We start from the raw sequence: 12,137 nt of genomic DNA on the forward strand, positions 1-12,137 counted from the left end.
TATTTCTGCAGTGCTGTGAGCTTTCATCAACAATTCTGTGTTTATCATATTCTAAATGTTTTTATGACTTGATATGTAACCATAAGGATTTGTAACTGAACTACTATCATGTTAGGTTCAATTAAAACAAACCCTGTTGTGACTGCTCTGTTAGTGTGCTACTTTAGAACAAGTGTAAATGCCATTTTTGAATAAAAAGACTAAAACCCCCTGAGAGGGACGGTTCAAATGAACTCTGATGAGGTTTATTTGATGCATGAACATAATTGGAGAAAGATCTCTGGGAAGGTTTTCTTTTACAGTTCCCCAGGTTGTAACTGGGTAAGTGTGAGGTACAAAACTCCGAAGTATTAGGTAATTATTTTTGGTAACATGCTAGTGAGTTCCAAAATAGTTTAGCCCCTTAACGATCCAGGCTTATTACATTCAAAGATTTATTAATCAGTAGCTACAGGCAGTTCAATGCAAACTAATGGAGCTCTTCTTAGGTTAAGGAAGTGTGTAATAATAATAAGTGTGTAATAATAATGGCTTGTTAAGGAGTTAATAAAGTTACACTAAAATACCTAACAGGTTCTAACTGGGCGAGTGTAGGGTACAGTCTCCAAACTACTGAGGATAAGATAGAGGTAAGTACCAAAACAGTCTAAATTACATTAAAATACCTAATAGGTTCTAGCTATTAAGCAGGTAAATGTTTAAATGTAAATTGTTTAAAGTGATAAGGTGGCAAGTGTGAAATAACTCACACTAAATTTCACACATTTAACCAGTAGAGTACAGTGGAAACATCATTATGCATGGTCTTACATAGTATGTACTGTCCATTTCTAGGACTGTCCACTATCCTAGAAATCCAACTGAATCTGGGCTGTAATAGAACCAATTTACTTTTCTGCCTAAATGTGTGCAATTGCAGTGAAATATAGTGTAAATATATTCATACTTACCAACTTCTTTCCACAAATAATTTCATTGTTTCATTCATTTCAGTGTAATTCTGTTCACTGTTTTCAGTGTTGTGTACTTTTTTGTCTTTCCCAAAATGGTTATTGTGGAGTACTGTGGAGTTTGTACCACATGCTTACCCAGTTAGCTAGAACATGTTTGTCATTTCAGAGTGATTCACCACATTACCCAAAATAATTACAGAGCACGGAGTTTGAAGAAGAGGAAGTTTGTTCCTCATACTCACCAAGGTGATATGTAGAACTTAGGTGGCTGAAAAAGAAAATGTTACCAGATACCTAAACAGGACAAACTCAGAGCGAATCATCATCTCCTCTCTGCAGACATTCTTTTCTACCTGTGGCAGACCGGTTTCTGACTCGTTCACGTGATTTATCATCTTTTTATGAGCTCTACATTAGTGATTACAGAACAGATGGTCTTAGATGAGACTGAGTGCCATTTGAAGCCATTATAACACATTCAATATTCACACATATCATCGCACACATTAACTGTCAACATCAAATTATGCATTAATGTGCTAAGTTAATACTATCTTACTATAAAATCAGTAAGCCGCTCTTTGTGTGTTACAGTAATTGTACTCAGCTTCACATTGTGAGAAAACTTGGTAACACACAGCTGCTCATGGCTTTTTCCTGTGGAATATGGCAAAGTAAGGATAAAACAAGACGTATAAAAAACTACACTACAGATACAGGAGAGGACAATATGGCAAAGAAAGGATATTATCTAAGTTGTTGTTGCCAAATGTACATAATATATTTGGCCCACACTTTTTCCCCATATGACTCTTGTTCATATGTTTGCTATCTATCTATCTATCTATCTATCTATATATATATATATATATATATATATATATATATATATAGCAAAAAATGTGAACAAAAGTCAATGTGAACGAAATTCAGAAAGATCACTTCCAGCATTGCATGTAATGCAATCGATTACACATATGTCAAGGTGTGTAGCACATTTTTTTGGTTCTGATTGCTTCATCTTAACCCTCTATCGCGCAATGTTGCACAAACATTCTCCTCACTTTACAATAACATTATACATATTTAAGGACACTGACAGGGTTAAAAATAAAGGGCAGAATTTGAGTGAGTCAGTAAAAAAAGCACGGTTTTGGTCTCTTAGAGGGCACTTTCAAACCTCCTTTTAACATTCAGTATCATTTTTCAGCTATGTAAATTTGCAGAAATATGTTTGTTGCCTAGAAGCAACAGTGTGCAACAGTGGAATGGATTTAGCCAGTCACAAGCCAGGTCTCACCACTTCAGGGAACACGGATCTATATAATTTCATCCCATTGTTGCACAATGTTGCCTCAAGGCAACATACCCCAAAAGGACCCCTACACAGAGTATTATTTAAAAAATACTTTGAATTCAATAATCAGGTCAATTTTATGCAAGAAAACTAAATTGTATATATATATATATATATTTTTTTTTTTCTGACTTTTTTTTTTGGCTTTGGACCTGCAGTGCTCACCTACAGATTTAAACACACCACTGGGGAACGCTTAGGGCCTTCTAGGCTTTACGATTTCTGGGAACTAAAAAAAAATGTGTAATTTTTAGTTCATTTTTATTTGATTCAATCATCATGCTTGTTGTATTCAAACTCAGTGTCAAGTTGTAGTTGGAAACAAGAAGTTTAAAATCTGGTGCAATCAGAATTTTTTTTTTCTCTATTGTATCTAGTTAGATACAGCAAAGTGAGCTCTCTCATTTGTTAAATCAGAACTCCTAAGAAATGTTCTTGTTCAGTGTTAGATTAGTACTAACATGCCATTAGAATCCCATAGGGGTGCTAGCAGAAATGAGCATTATCAGATGTTATTTTCTTGAGTTTTAACATTTATAGCCCACACTGAAGGCCTAGCACTAAGGGTCATAGTTCACCACTGAAATGCACCCCTAAATAAACCACATACTTGTCTAATCTAGTAATTCTCTACTAAAATACATGGTACATGGAGTCATATTTTGGAAAGAAAGACGCAAAGCACATTATGATGGTGTGTGCTTGTCCATGGTTAAAGCCTTGGACGCACTATATGACATGTAAATTCCAAACAGATTATAAAAAGAGTGGGTATCTCACAGTTCCCACTGATTTTTGCAGATTTTTCTAGTGAAATATTAAGGATCCTGCAATAACCAAACAACAACAACAACTGAACTGAATACATACACCCTCCCTTTTTAACAAGATAAGAAAAACAAACAAATAGTGTTGTTACTTTTGTTTTCACCATTTGTGCTAACACAGTAAATAAAAAATGTGTGAAGCACTTTTGGGTCATGGATGTGAGATTTTATCAGAATGTGGTCGTTTCTAGAATACAGGCACTTGACTCTGCTCCCCAGGTATGTGCTCAAATAGACCTCCCTGCTCCTTTTGCCTTCAAACTGTAAACAAGCCCTCTTGATCAGCTTGCATAACAGTTGCGTTTTATATGGCCATTTGTTTCATTGAGGCTCAGCTCTCTGAGGGAAGTTGGTCGGCTCTGGCTTTGCAAGCTCCATCCTTCTTGAGCACCCCTGCTGGTGCAGTACCAACCTCTGCTGGAGATTTCACTTCAGTAAGTCCAATCTGTCACAGATGCAGGCATCACCACAGTGCTGGAAATCCCACCAATAAAGCACTGACAAGTGGTGGTCTTGGTCTTATCTCAGTCTCAGTGTCATTTTGACTCGGTCTCGACATCAGTTCAACTCTTATTTTGGTCTTGGGGTAAGGTGGATTGTTCCGGAGACCAGTCAAGTGTGATGCCTCTGTCTGAGAACCTTTTTTCTATCATTTCTAAATATCAACAAAACCTTCAAACAAAGTAAAACAGTCCATTCTCTGCATGTTAGCTACTAGTTGAGGATCTAATTCATATTTCCATGGTGGCTTAACTGGATATTATTTGTTTGTTGATCTTCATTGGTTCCAAAATTCAAACATCCCCTGAGGGCAGATCAGAATGTTATTATTACTATGTTTTTATTTAATAATTAGATGGTTGAGGGTTGTTTATTTTGTATTCAGTTGGCGCTTGTAAATAAGTTTTCAAGAAGAAAGAACAGACCATCATTTACTTCCAAAAGTTACAGTGCAAACTTGGACTAAGACTAAAATATAATATAATGTAATAATATTTCATAATATCTTTTAGACTATGTATTATATAAAGTGATATATTATATTAGAGAAGAAGGAAAGAGAATAGCCTCTCCATCATTTGCTTCCAAAAGTTACAATGAAAAATTGGACGAAGACTATAAAAAATATTTTAACAATATTTTTAGGCTATGCATTATTGAATGTTTTTAAACTTTTTATATATTGCTTTATATAATAAATGATAATGAATGTACAATGAATTACAAACAAATTTCATATTTTTTTTTTACTTTTTTATTCTGAAAAAAATATTACTCTAGTCTCAGTCTTGGACTCGACTATTACTCGACTGCTACAAAGTCTTTGTCTTGACTCAGACTCAATGTGTCCAAGTCTCAGTCTTAACTTGGACTCACATCTAATGGTCTTGGCTACAACACTACCAACAGTCATTTCAAGAAACAGCTACATTCTATGATGTGGGTATTAATGAAGAGTCACATTTTTGTATTGCAAAAACAGAGGATTAATGCGAGGCTCTATGGAGCTCCACAGTTGATAGTAATTAAAATGTATAGTGGGTAACATTGTGGCCTTGTATGTTGGACAGGAAGTTAGAATCACTGCTTGGGCAGTAAATCTTGTATTTTTGGCTATGCTTGGTTTCCACTGGAAACATGTTTAATGACTGGTTGCAATATGCCATAAATTAAATGATGCTCAAACCACATTCGTGTTGAGCTACTGCTTCTAAAATGTCTGGGCCCAGGCCTGATGCACCCACCATAAACTCAACACTAAAAAATGATTAATATTAAAAAATCATCGCTACACATGTGAACGTCTGTTCAGCATTTTCTTCATTGGCATGCTGTTTTTTAAAAGCACCCTGTTTTCATTGGCTGTTGGGATCCATTCAGATTGACTTATTGACCAGTGCAGACTACTAATTTACATCTAGGTGAGAGAGTGAGAAGAAAAAATACTCAATCTGGAGGCAATCGGTGTACTCGATTTTCCATCCCAACCTCCAGCTGCCTTAAAATCTGCAGATAATAGACAACCAGACAACTCAGCAAACTCAGCCCAGCTGAATATTGGAGCTAACATCAGGGTTAAAAACATGTAGCAGAAGCCCAGCCTCAGGTCATTCAGTATACCAGAGAGCTTGCATTCCTTAGTGCTCAAACCAGGCAGCCACACCTCTGTTAAATAATAGAAGAACTTTGTGCTGTGACATTTTTCACAAGTTCACTAGTTTTTCTTTCAGAACTGATTTTAGATTATTTCTTTCTGCTCCAACGTTTAAGGCACAGTATGCCTAAACTAAATGAAAGTGAGAATTGCATTTCCTGTTATAAGACTGCTGGAAAAAAAAAGCAGGGAGGGGGCTCACATGTCGTGTATAACAAGCTCCCTGTGGCTTTAATTTGCAAAACAACTTTTTCAGTCAGATGTGTGTAGCGCACATTTGGTTTGACAGCCTACACTTCAAGATAATAGATACCTGCTGCATTTGTCAACGCCAACAAGGGCTTTGATCCCGGAATGACAGCTGCTTTTTCACATATTTAAGTCTTTAATAACTTTTCGCAGTGTAGTGTGAATGTTAGCACAAGTAACAAATGTGTGATCATGATCTATTCAGGTTTTTCCGCATTTAAACCCGATAAAAAACAGAATGACAGGAATAGTTATTCAGTGCACATCAAAGACCATGACAAATATGCTTGTTGGAGACTTCTCTGGATTTGGAGGGGCGGTAAAATGAATTGTGTGTAGTATGTAGTATTAAGCAGTATTTTTTTGTATGCAGCGTGTAGTAGTTTTTGTGTTAGCAGGCCTCAAACTTCATATAATAACCATAAGGAAAAGTGAAGTGAGAAATAACACAGTTAAAAAAAAGCATCGTCCTTGACAGCGAAGGATTTGGGTCACTATGACCGAGACTTGCCAGAAGAAAACATGTTCACAATAAAAGAAGACATTCATGTAACTGACACTACTGCTATCTTGGACACCCACAAAACAACACAACACATCAAAAAAGAAATATGCATTCAAGTTTCCAGACTGCATATCTTCCTGCTGGTGATACAAACCGATCGTTTCACCCATGAGTAGCGCCACGCTGTGAAGGCCCCGCAGGACATCTTTAGAGAAGAAGCTTGCAAATGCATGCTTATGATGTTCACACATTGGGGGTGTACTGACAGATAAAAATATACATGCATATCTCCACATTCGCCATTCACAGTTCTGTAAGTTTGCTCTGAGTTGTGCTCAACAACAACAGAGACCAAGATCAAATTAAGAGGCTCAGTTTGCCACTAATTAAAAGTCTTTTGCTTTAGCCAAAAAACAAAGAGTCACAAGTTCACACTCACCCACAATGTAGTCAACCAGTCAAGACATGTTTGGTGTCTGAAGGTCTTTTGTTTTGCATTTGAGCTATAAGGCTAATGTAGCGGTGACTCTTTATTTTGAGTGGTCCTTTTTAGATGAGACAAACACTCAGTGGACTCTCAGTAACATGTCAAAAACATTTGAGGGTTAGGATTAGGTTTAGGGTTGAGGTTAAGATTAGGGTTAGGATTAGGGCCAGGGTTAGGGTTAGGTTTTGGGTAAGGTTGGGTTAGGGTTAGGTTTTGTGTAATGAAAGTAACATACTAACAACACATCTACTTAATGTAAGTAATGTATCAACAGTACATCATCAGTACATTTACTGTATTCAGCTGCTTCACTACTGCTACTTCACTGATTTGTCGTTGATGTGTTACTGATAATCTGTTAAGAGCTTTATTAATCATTTACAAAGTATCACTCCAAATAAGGTTTTACTAATTAGCTAACGAGTATTTGAAGCTAATAGCCACCAAGTTGACCATTCAAATTGGATTAAGTTGTTAATTAATCTCTACTAGACTTGCTTTTGTGCTTCCTCACATTGTATGATTTAGTATTATCTACAAAAAATGGACAAATGGTTCAGATAGAATTTAGGTTACTAGTATTGTTTGTAGCTAGGAACTTAAAAATGATGGTTCCTCAAGGGTTCTTCAGTAACAAAAATGGTTCTATATAGAACCATGAACATTCAAAAAAACCCTTGCATGAATAAATGTACATTTACATTTGGTAACTGGGTTCTTTGAGTGTTCATGGTTCTATATAGAACCATTTTCTTTACTAAATAACCTTTGAAGAACAATCATTTTAAGTGTGTAGGCCTCATACCTTTGTCCATTTTTATAGATAACAGTATGTCAGACAATGTCAGAAACCACATAAAGGGGATACGTTGAGATCACTTAAGAACTTAACATGATTTGAGGCAAGTAAATGATTATTATCTATATTAACTTCATATGTATAATGCAAACTACAATTATCTTCAGATTACAAGGTAGAAATTAAACAAATTAGATTTTTCTGGCTTAATGTGACACAAATCTGATGTTTTCAGAGCTGAGTGAATGCAAAAATCAGATTAATCAGATCTAAGCCAATTTCTAATGTGGTTTGAGATCAGATGTGTGGGTTAGATTGCAATTGATTTGGTTTCCACTCAGCATCTTTACCCTGTGAAGTTTGTTGGATCAGGCCATCAACATGTGGTTTTATTATTAGAAGATATTATGTGACTGCAGGAGGTGAGAGAACTCTGGGAACTTGATCTCTGGGCAGCTTCTGCTTAAAGCTTGAAGTCCTTATTGGGGTCACATAGTGGGTAATATCACTACCATCCTCACAGCAGATTGAGTTCCCCACTCAGGTAAGTTCACCACACTACACCAATAGTAGTCCTTGGGCAAGACTCCTAACAATACATTCATCACCTACCTTTGTAACAGTAAGTGGCTCTGGGTAAGAGTATTTGCCAAATACATACATGTAAAAATGTATAAATGTACACACAAGAATATTGAGTAACATTGCTTGTACTGTCAACATAGCCTAAATACATCAAACACATTTGGCTGATTGATCACACTTTTGACCAAACTATTGCTTTAGAATGAATGAGAGGTTACAAATGATGACAAGGAAACTGTCAGAGACTTTAACTTCTTTCAGGTTTTCTTTGAAAGATGTATTTTCTTCAGACAAATACGCATGAGGGATGTAAACTGAATTGAATAGAGATTTCTCATTAGCGATGGAAAAAGGCAACGCTTATAAATGCTTATGGAATACTAAGTTCCTTCATTATTCCCCCGGTATGAATCTGATTGGGACATTTTTTTATGGCTCTTATGCCAGTTTAAATGAATATCTCAGCAATTATCTTCTCCCCTGTCAGTGAGAGTAGGGAAGAGCACAGATGTCCATGCTAATGCACTGTCAAAGCTAAGATATGGCACATAGCTCTTATAAGAGAATTTCATGCATGAAATATCATCATAGTCCTGGGAACATCATGCTCTGTACATTGAATGCACTAATATGCCTGGTCCAGCTCATGATGGACTTCATTACCTGGAACCTAGGTTGACTCAGATGCATTAGAGCAAGGAAAATATAAAAATTTGCCTGGCATGGGTTCCCCAAAATGGACCACTGAATTACCTTGAGTCCCCCAAGATGGACTACTTATTCATGACATGCATCGGGTGCATATATTAGAAACACCTTTGGGTTTTATGCTCACTAATATGCTCTGGTTCTTTCAGCCTCTCCGCTGACTTAAATTTAGCTCTAGCAAGGCCATGAAGTATGTCAGCACATTTAAATGTCATGCCCATGGTGTGCTGAGAGGTCAGAGTGGACGTATTTTACTGTGAATTACTGTATGTTCTAATAAAACACAACCTTTTGGCATCAGGAGTAGTTGTTCAGAAACCATTAAGCAACTGGAGGAAGAATCTTCCACATCTTTACTCTAGCATGTGAGTTATGATTTATAATTACATTAAAAATACGCTAATGTTATATGGCTGGGAGTCCTAGAGAGACCACAACTGGCCTCGCTGGGTGGGTAGAATGGCCCTTACCTCCCTGAATCACCAAGCATAATGCCAGCCAAAGTGTCCTTCTGTTCACTTATGTAACAGAATTGGCAGTTACCATTCTCCTCTAAAGATGTTGGCATCTATATTAAGCATTAAATGACCACTAATTTAGCACTTATTGGAATGTCTTGTATTGCGCTTCTGTCATGCCTTATTTCTGTATTGTATATCTCTAGAGCTACACTGTAAATTCTAAAATAATGTATTGTGTTCAAGCTAGTATGATACTGCAGCATCTTGGTGAAGAAGGAGTAATGGAAGAGGCGATGATTATACACTGGTGTCAGAAGTGGGATAGTGTCCCGCTTGGCAAGGACAGTGTTTTGAAGAACTTTAAGATGGACAGCAGAAAAGACAAAGCCTTGCAAAAGACCTCATACCATGGTTCAATGCCAGAGACAGCATGACGAAGCTTGAAGGCACAGCGAAGAGTGCGGCTGGTAGCATCTAGTTGGGGTGCAGCAAAGCAAAGCTCAGCAAAGCACCGCACAGAGCAGCATGCATGCCACAGCAGACAAGTGACTGGAGGAAGACGGAAAACCATGCCAGACAATACTACAAACCTGAGCTGTCATGGAAACGGAAGCCAGACAGAAGAATCGGCGGCAGCCATGGACTATGTACATTTAAATCTAGATTTTTTTTTTTACATTGTTGACCAATTGAAATAAAATAATAATAATAATAATAATAATAATAATAATAATAATAATAATAATATTTATTATTATTATTATTATTATTATTATTATTATTGGATTTTTTACAGTAACACTTTATTTAGATAGTCCACTTCAGATGCTTTGTAGATACTTAATTTACTTTCAAGTTACATGCAACTAAATTTCTACTAAACTGCCCATAATTTTCTTTAACTCTAAACCTGGCTTTAATCCTAACCCTAACCTTAACCTCAACCCGAAACCAAAACCTAACCCTTACCCTGGTCTTAGCCCTAACACTGGTCCAATCATTAATTAGAATCAATTAGAATCAACATTGAAATCATCAGAGTTTCAACAGATACCTTGTTAACAATTTAAACATAGATAATCTATTGGGAACTACAGACTATCCAAATAAAGTTAGACCTTTTTAACTCTTTAAATTGTATTTAAGAAGACGTTTAAGTGTAGTTTAATATTGCTGTTTAACTTCCTTTTCATTTCCTAATATGATTGCACATATACAGTGTTCACAAAAGGGTATGCTACTGATTACCGTAATATACTGCTGTCATGATGCCTTGTAAAATTGCAGTTTTGTACTGCACTTAAAAATACAGTACAATTCTGTCATTACTGTTAACAAACATACGAGTGCTGTAAATGTAAATAATAGTAACTACCTGGCTACTTCGCTTCACTTAGCACAGGTGTATTTGGGACTCTAACTAACTACATGTATTTGGAACTAGATACATTCTCTTAGAAGACAACTAATCACTTCTGTTAGTTGCTCTGGAAGCTTCATGTGACTCAGAGGAGGTACATGGTAGCCCCTTCACCCTCCCAGTTTGGTCACATTGTTTGAATTGCTCAACCAGCTTTAGTGGATCCAAATTTAGCAGTTTACACTCCTCACCTGGAGATCACGCCTTTCTTCCAGAAGCTTTACTGGTTACAAATATCTTCCTCTTCAAGAACAAACTACTCCTACTAACTGTCAAAGCCCTTCACAATCTCATCCCAGGGTACCTCTCTGAGTTCCTTCACCCATACTGTCCATCTCACTCCCTCAGATTCTCTTGCACTGGACTTCTTGTAGGCCCACATAGAAAACTCTTGTCAGTGGGCGGCAGGTCATTCAGTGCAGTTGCTCCTAAACTTTAGAACTCTCTGCCATGATCTTCTTGTGACTGCTCGACCCTGTCTTTCTCTTAAACTCAACTTAAAATATTCATCTTTACTGCACACTAGTCTTATTTCTCCAAGCTCTAGAGTTGGTGTTGTTTCTTTTCTAAGGAAATGTGTTATTGAGCTAGAATTATAGCTTTTAATGGCTATTAAAACCTGTTAAGCAGTCTTTATCTGACCTAGTCTTTTAGAGTGGCCCAGTTTTGACGTCTTGTGAATTTTTACAGTCATCCACAACATGCAGTATGAAAAACTTGTAAAGTGGCCATAAGGCTCTGCTTAAGTGCCTTGATAGCCTTAACTGCTTAATAGAATTTGGCAATGAATTTGTTATTCATGTACTTTCTCAAAATAATAATAATAATAATAATAAGAAGAAGAAGAAGAAGAAGAAGAAGAAGAAGAAGAAGAAGAACGTCAGCAAAATGGCTTGTTTGGAGAAGAACAATTTTTATAAATGAGACATGCAAGTTTAAAGAACCTTCACATAATGGAAAGGTTCTACACCAATTAAGGTTTTGTTCTGGGACTGTATGTCCAAGCAAAGAACTATTTAGGAACCTTTACTTACTTTCCATTTGGTCTTTAGGTTAAACCAAAATATTTAAATGTTGTCAATTGCTTCAAATTTGATTTCAGTTTCCAAAAATATATAGAGGACAGTGGGGCACAAACTAGCCTGGATTAAAATGTAATTTAATGTAATTTAATACTGTTCCACTGGTTCCAGTAAAATGTGCTATTGGTAATCTTCTCATATTCACATAGCAACTTCATCTGTTAATTTCCTGGCAAGTCAAATCAAACAACCTCACTGGCCACTTTTGGCCTGCAAGCTGCTTTTTTTGGGCAACTCTGGATTAGAACAAGCATCACAGCACTTTTTTGCTCATATGCTCTGTTGTGAGTTCCTGTTAGCAAGCTAATGCAAGTTAAACAGTTAGCCTAAATATTCAATAAACCCTATAAAACCCTGGTGCATCTTTCTGTAAGGTACATATTGACTTATGTGGCCAGGGCCTGCCGACGAGCCCAAAGTTTTATTATACATGTCTATAATCTATAGATAGCTCAGCCAGTTTGCACTGAAGTCCCTGTAGTTACTGGATGATAAGGGCTTCATTTTGACAGCAATCAGACGTATTTCGTAAGATTCTTGAGAACACAA

This window comes from Colossoma macropomum, unplaced genomic scaffold (genome assembly GCF_904425465.1).
Source record: "Colossoma macropomum unplaced genomic scaffold, Colossoma_macropomum, whole genome shotgun sequence".
Lineage (NCBI taxonomy): Eukaryota > Metazoa > Chordata > Actinopteri > Characiformes > Serrasalmidae > Colossoma > Colossoma macropomum.